The sequence below is a fragment of the Macrotis lagotis genome, chromosome 6, assembly GCF_037893015.1.
Source record: "Macrotis lagotis isolate mMagLag1 chromosome 6, bilby.v1.9.chrom.fasta, whole genome shotgun sequence".
Taxonomy (NCBI): domain Eukaryota; kingdom Metazoa; phylum Chordata; class Mammalia; order Peramelemorphia; family Peramelidae; genus Macrotis; species Macrotis lagotis.
The window spans coordinates 229,871,419-229,878,695 of record NC_133663.1 but is presented as its reverse complement, the minus strand read 5'-3'; the positions used below and the strand labels follow the sequence as shown (position 1 = coordinate 229,878,695).

Sequence of the window (7,277 nt, the reverse complement as noted above, 5' to 3'; positions counted from 1 at the left end):
CAATAAAATTGTGTTGCAAAATTGCTCCTTTTATAAGACATTATTATATTCTGGAGTCTTATTTAAAGCTTTGAAAATGCACTGTCCTTTCCCCAACCCTACCCTAAACTTGTCCTTTCAACAAGAGTCTGTAATGCAAAGATGTATTATTTAAAAGGATCATTGGAGATTGTCATCCCCCCCATACCCCATCCTTGGAATCATCCAAGAAAAGCCATATCATTGCAAATAATTAAGTTGACATGGTGATATGCCTCTAGAATTTAAACTGTTGTTTGACTTAATCTCCTCTGCTGAGTCTTTTTATTTAGTGTATGAACTAGTTCCACAGCACAATCAAATTCAACTTCTTTTATAGTTAAGCTGTTATTCTGCATTATCTCTACTTGGTTTGTATCCTTGAAATTGTCTTAATTTTCCTTCCTTTTATTTGCTTTAGTTTCGGTTTAGTTCTCACTGATTTGTTTTCATCTTTGTAAACTTTGTAAACTTAACCTTTTCTGATTCCATTGTAGAAATCTAAAAGTCAGTTTGTTGTACCTCCCATTTAAATGTGAAAATACATTGATCAGATCCATAGTCTTTAGAGCTAGAAGAACCATAGAGGTCAAGATTAGGTAACTTTTTATAACTTTTTTCGTTGACAAAAATTTTCTGGTCCTATAGGAAGAGGACCAAACCTTTGTAGCAAATACGAATATTCAGGCAAAACAAATGACCACATTGTTTATGTATGTGTCATTCAACATCTTGGGTGCCATCTCCTCCTCTGATTGTTACCACAAAATTCTTATTGATCTTTCAAGCCTGTTTATCCTTAAAATGATATTGGTTAAATTGTTTGCTTCTGATCACTTCATTCTTTTTTTAATTGACATTTTATTTTTACAAATTTATGTTATAAAAGTTTTTCAACATTCATCCATATGCACATGTATATTTTTAAGTTACAAAATTTCCTTCCACCCTTCCTTCCCATCCCCATGCCCTCAGCAGCAGTCAGGTTAACATTGTACATAAATATTTTTGATAAACATGTTTAAAGATTAGTCATTTTTGGTATGAGGAATTAGGATTAAGGGAAAGAGATACATAAGAGATCATTTTTAGGGGTGGCTAGGTGGCGCAGTGGATAAAGCACCAGCCCTGGAGTCAGGAGTACCTGGGTTCAAATCTGGTCTCAGACACTTAATAATTACCTAGTTGTGTGGCCTTGGGCAAGCCACTTAACCCCATAGCCAATCTAAAATGGTTGTCTTAGCTCTTTGAACTGCTGAGAGGAGCTGCTTCTTCCAAGGTTGATCATCTTATGGTATTGTTGTTAATGTATACAATGTTCTCTTGGTTCTGCTCCCTTCATTCAGCATCAGATCCTATAATTCATTCCATACTTCTCTAGAGCCTGGCCATTTATGGTTTCTTAAGAACAATAATATTACAATTTCCAATTCATTACCCCTACAAAAAAGAGCTTTCCCATTTTTTATGAATTATTCTGGATATAGGTCTAGAATTGGAATCAATTAGGAATGACTTGTAACAATTCTCTATTTTAGAAATGAGAGATCAGAACTAGTTGTGAAGATTATTTCCCAGCTCTCAGCTTTCCTTCTGATTTCGGCAGCATTTATTTTATTAGAGCAGAAACTTTTTAATATAGTCAAAATCATTCATTTTGTACTTTATAATATACTCTTTCTTGTTTGGTCATAAATTTGGCCCCTTTCCATAGAACTGTTACTTGGTCTATTAATTTATAAATGTTGTTGCCTTTTATGTCTAAATCATGTACCCATTTTGATTTTATTTTGGTATAGGGTGTGAGATGTGGGTCTGTAGTTTTTACCATACTATTTTCCAGTTTTCCCCAACAATTTTTTCAAATAGTGAGTTCTTAACCCAGAAGCTATTTTCTTTGGGTTTGTCAAACAGTAGATTATTGTCATCATTTACTACTGTTTCTTTTGAACTAATACACTGATCTATTCTTCTTTCTTTTTTTTCTTTTTAAGATTTTTCAAGGAAATGGGGTTAAGTGGCTTGCCCAAGGCTACACGGCTAGGTAATTATTAAGTGTGTGAGGTCAGATTTGAACCGAGGTACTTCTGACCCCAAGGCCAGTGCTCTATTCACTGTGCCACCTAGCTGCCCCCTGATCCATTCTTATTTCTTAAACAGTACCAGGCAGTTTTGATGACTGTTGCTTTGTAGTATAGTTTTAGATATGGTAGTTAGACTACCTTCTTGTAAATTTTGTTTCATCAGTTCCCCTGCTATTCTTGACCTTTTGTTGCTCCAGATGAATTTTGTTAACTATTTTATCTAGCTCAACAAAGTAGTTATTTGGTAATTTGATTGTTATGGCACTGAGTAAGTAATTTAATTTGGGCAGAATTGTCATTTTTATTATAATTTGACCATGAGCAATTGACATTTTCCCAATTATTTAAATCTGACTGTATTTGGGTGAAAGTGCTTTTTAATTGTGTTTACATGGTCATTTCATTCTAAATAAGTTCATATGATTTTTCCCCATTTTTTGAGGCTATCCCTTATATCAATTCTTTTTATTATAGTACAGTAATATTCCATTATATTCATATACTGCAGTCTATTTTAGTAATCCCCAGTTAATGGAAACACTTATCTTTGTGGTACTTTCCTTCCCCCAAAAAAAGGAATTGCTTTTTTTTTAATGAGTCCTTTCTCATTTCTTTGATATCTTTGGAATATAGACTAGTCTGTAATTGCTGAGTTAAAAGGTTTTATACAGTTTAGTGACTTTAGAGGCATTATTCCAATTAGAAAGAAAACAAAACCGCTATTGTTCAGTAAAATAAATTCCTGCATTGCCATGGCCAAAAGATATTTCCATCTGTTTTTTCTGTCACCTCTGTCCAGGAAGTGGGTAATAACAGGTTTTTTTTGGAATTGTGGTTAGTCATGATATTGACCAAAATTGTTTTGCATATTGCTTGGTATTATAGTAATGGTTGATACTTCACTCTGGATCACTTCATAAATGTCTTTCCAAGTTTTTCTGGAGAAAAGTATTTCCTAAAGCACAGCAGGTATTATATTATATTCATATACTTTAACTTTTTCAGTAATTCATAGCTATCCCCTCAGTTACCTGCCTAGTCTTTGCCTACCACAAAAAAGAGCAGCTATAAATATTTGAATATATATGAGTCCTCTTTATTCCCCTTGGAGTTTAGGTTTTATATTATTGAGACAAATGTATAGTTCACTATTTTTCAACCTTAAATTTTCCAGTTAAAAATCCTTTTCTTCCTACCTCCCTTCACCAATTGGGAAAAAAGTCTTAACAAGTATATTCAAACAAAACAATTCCTACCGTTAACCATATTTGTTTGTTTTAAGTCTCAATTTAACTCTTGAAAAAGAATAACATGGCAGCTAGATAGTTTAATAGCACTGGCTTTGGAGTCAGGGGGGACATGAATTCAAATCCAACCTCAGACACTTGACACTTAGCTGTGTGATCTGGACAAGTCACTCAACCGTGATTATCATGCCAAATAAAAAATATTATGAATTGATCTCTTTTAATCACTTTAATTTCTGAATATATCATTGTTTGCCTTTTCTAACCACTAAACTTTTCCTTTGTATTTAAGGGAAAAAAATTCAGCAAAATTTACCAACACACATCAAACAAGTTCAAACACACACACACACTATTCCACACTTATAATATCCCATCTCTGAAAATGAGATTTGCTCATCTTAAAAGCCAAGCTCAGTCACTATAATTACATTGTGTTCAGTTTTAGTTTGTGATCAAAAAATGTTTTTAAATACCATAAATTTGAATGATTAAATAGATGGTTTTTTTCCCAGGCATATGAATTTTGCTAAATCAGATTAAATTTGTATTCTGTGTTTAATACTGATCGTTCATCATTTTAAGATACCCCTTGTGGTCTGAAAAATGTGTCCTGATGAGAGAAAATATATAAATCATCGTTTCTCATAAAGATAGTTACTATTTGTTTGGCTATTGTGATCAGAATTCAGTAGGCATTTTTTAAGCGACTGCTATGCCAGGCTCTAGAAGTAAAAAGACTACAGTGAAAAAATCTTTGCCCTTGAGAAACTTATGCCCTATTTCAGGAAATAATGTCCATAAATAAGTATAAACAAGATAAATAAAAGTTAAGGGAATCATAAGACCGACCAATAGAAGCTGAGGTTCGTGTAAAAAAGTGACACAAACTGAATTTTGAGAAGAATAGAGCCAAAAAATAGATCAAGAGTGTTCCAAGTGTGAGAGATGAAGTATCAAAGGTAGCCAAGTTTGGACTGGGATCATGCTGGAGTAAGATTGGAAGACAATGGATGAAGCATAAAGAAGCACAGGAGTTTAGGAGCTGGTCACATCTGAAGTGTAAGGAAATCCTGATTGCAGACCTGAGGTTTTACCTGCCCACATTTAGGTTACTAAAACTCTTGACCATTACATATAATGCCCCAAATCCTCAAATGATCTTTTCTTTTGTTCTTGATTACTCATTCAGGATATATTCGGTACTTTTTATGCCTATAATTGCCTATAATTGGAATTTTCTACTATTATTGCCAGCATAGATTTCCATGTTTTGTTTTTTAATAGCTTTTTTTCCAATTGCATGTAAAAATAACTTAAAAAAATTTTTTGGATCAAGTTATCTCCCTCTCTCCCTTCCCTCCTCAAGACAATAAGCAGTTTGATATAGGTTATACATGTTATAATCATGCAAAATATTTCCATATTAGCTTGAACTCCAATCATCTATAGGTGTCACTATAGGGCAGCAGTGTCAAACCAAAGGGCCATTAATCCATACTTAAGGGTTCCCATGAACAACATATGGACTTAGAAAACTACTTTCCCAGTCTACTTACACTTTATACCCCTTCAGTCAGTCATTAAACAAGTATTAAGGGCCCATGGGTTAGTCCCTCAAGCAGCTCCTTATATAATGGGGAAGACAATAAGCAAAAATGCACAAACAAGTTAAATATAGGATATATAGAAAAATGAAAAGAGGGAAGGCACTAGAATTAAGAGTGGTTGAGAGAACACACAGAAAATGAGATTTGAGTTCGGCCTTTAAGGAAAGCAGGGAAGAAAACTGGCAGAGATGAGACAACCAGCAAGAACACCTGAAGCCAAGACAAAAATGTGTTCATGGAACAGCCAAGAGGCCAAGTAAGAACCCTGAAAAAAAAAGGAAGGACTTTGAACTTGAAGATTTTTACTTGAACCTGGAGGTGATTGTTGAGTTACCACATTTCATCGACTAATAAAGTCAGATCTTCACTTATGAAAGTCACTGGTGATCTAAAGGAGGCACCAGCTGGTTAGTATAATAATTCTGTTGATTGTGGTGATAAAGGCGGTGTCAGTATCAGAAGAGTGTATATAGGAGATATTGCAAAGATCAAGTAAACAACTTGGATATGGCCAATAAGAGATAGTGAGGTGGTAGCTAGGTGGCACAATGGATAGAGCACAGCCCTGGAGTCAGGACGACCTGAGTTCAAATCCAGCCTCAGACACTTAATAATTACCTAGCTGTGTGCCCCTTGGGTAAGCCACTTAAGCCCATTTGCCTTGCAAAAGAAAAAAAAACATAATAAGGAGATAGTGAGGAATCCAGGATGATTCCTAGGTTGTGAGCCTGAGGAACTTAGAGGGTGGGTAAGTGTTACCCTAAATAGGAATAGAGAAGGTAAGAGGCAGGGAGGTTTAGGGAAAAGATAGACACATTGTGATTACTATTCCTCATATATACATATATATATATTATATATATAATACTCTTATCTCCCAGCCCCTATGACCTTAGACACATAATAGTTGTGACCCTAAGCACATTATTTAACCCTATTTGCCTTAATTTCCTCATCCATAAAATGAGCTAGAAAAGGAAATGGCAAACCACTCCAGTATTTTTGCCAAGGAAACCCCAAATGAGGTCAAGAAGAGTTAGACAACTGAAAAAAATACTAAATGACAAAAAAAAATTGCATTTTATGTAATTAGAATATGGAATATATTTTTTCTTTGTATCTGGAGCTAATAGCATAGTCCCTGGGACATAATAAATATTTAATAAATGCTGTAGCAATTGAACTCACTTAACCTAAGACTGAAAGGACCCCACAGTTAAGATGAGTCACTTTTTCTTCTAGGTTTTATAGTTATAGCTTTATATTTATATATTTCTAGTTTATATATTTTATAGTTATCACTTTAATTTTTTTCTTATATAAACTCAGAATCCTCCAGAAAATTTCTAATATTTAGAAATCTCTATTTAAATTTTGTGTTCTAACTAGTGGCACAGTGGATAGAGTGCCAGGCTTTGAGTCAGAAAGATTCCTCTTCCCGTGTTCAAATGAGGCCTCAGATACTAGCTCAGTGACCCTGGGCAAGTCATTTAATCCCGTTTGCCTCAGTTTTTTCATCTGTAAAATAAGCTGTAGAAGGAAATTGAAAATTGAAAAAACTGAAAACTACTCTAGTATCTGCCAAAAAAAGAAAAAAATTATGAAGAGTTGGACCCAGTTGAAAAACAAATTATTCAATGACTTAAATGACTGAACAATCTATTTCTAGCTAACCCTTGACTTCCTCTATTCCCCTTTGCCCAGAGTTGACTAAATATACAAACCCTCATGACAGACCCTGGTTTTTATACAAAGCAAATATCAAGATGAAATTGCTACTTAAGTTAGAAAAAGAAAACCAAAAATTATGAGGGCCCTTGTGCTCACTTCAACAGCATATATACTAAAATTGGAATTTACAGAACAGATTAGCATGGCTCCTGTGCAAAGGATAGCATATAAATTCATTAAGAACAATATATTTTTCTAAGTGTTTTCTCTTTCAAGATATTCAGAGACATCCTGCCTCCCTGAGCTAAGACCCAGCAAGCAAGCTTGTACCCTTAGGCTTTGTTTGACAACAATCCATTGTGCTCACCCTTTGGATGATCTCAGTCACAGCAAAATCCCAGAAGTGGGATTTATGATTTTAATATTATGTGTAATGACTACTAACTATTTAGATTTTTTAGTTTTCTCTGTTTCCCAGAGGATCCTGACCTGAGAATGGGGCTGTAGCAGAAAGTAATGGTGAAGAGCCCTCCCTTAAAGTGATGGATCACATCTGTCATGCTAATGATTTCCATGCTTGTAACTTCTATGTGAACTGAACCAAGTGCTGTACTGCTGTTCCTACTAACTCTGGCTCTGTACCCCCC

At 34.5% G+C, this 7,277-nt stretch overlaps 1 non-coding gene across 1 annotated transcript; it reads left to right on the top strand.

Annotated features, from left to right (window-relative positions):
• The first annotated feature begins 6,778 nt into the window (after nucleotides 1-6,778).
• Nucleotides 6,779-6,885, top strand: LOC141492378 (U6 spliceosomal RNA). The gene has a single exon (XR_012469865.1). It is a non-coding gene; the product is annotated as a U6 spliceosomal RNA (small nuclear RNA).
• The last annotated feature ends 392 nt before the right edge of the window (nucleotides 6,886-7,277 follow it).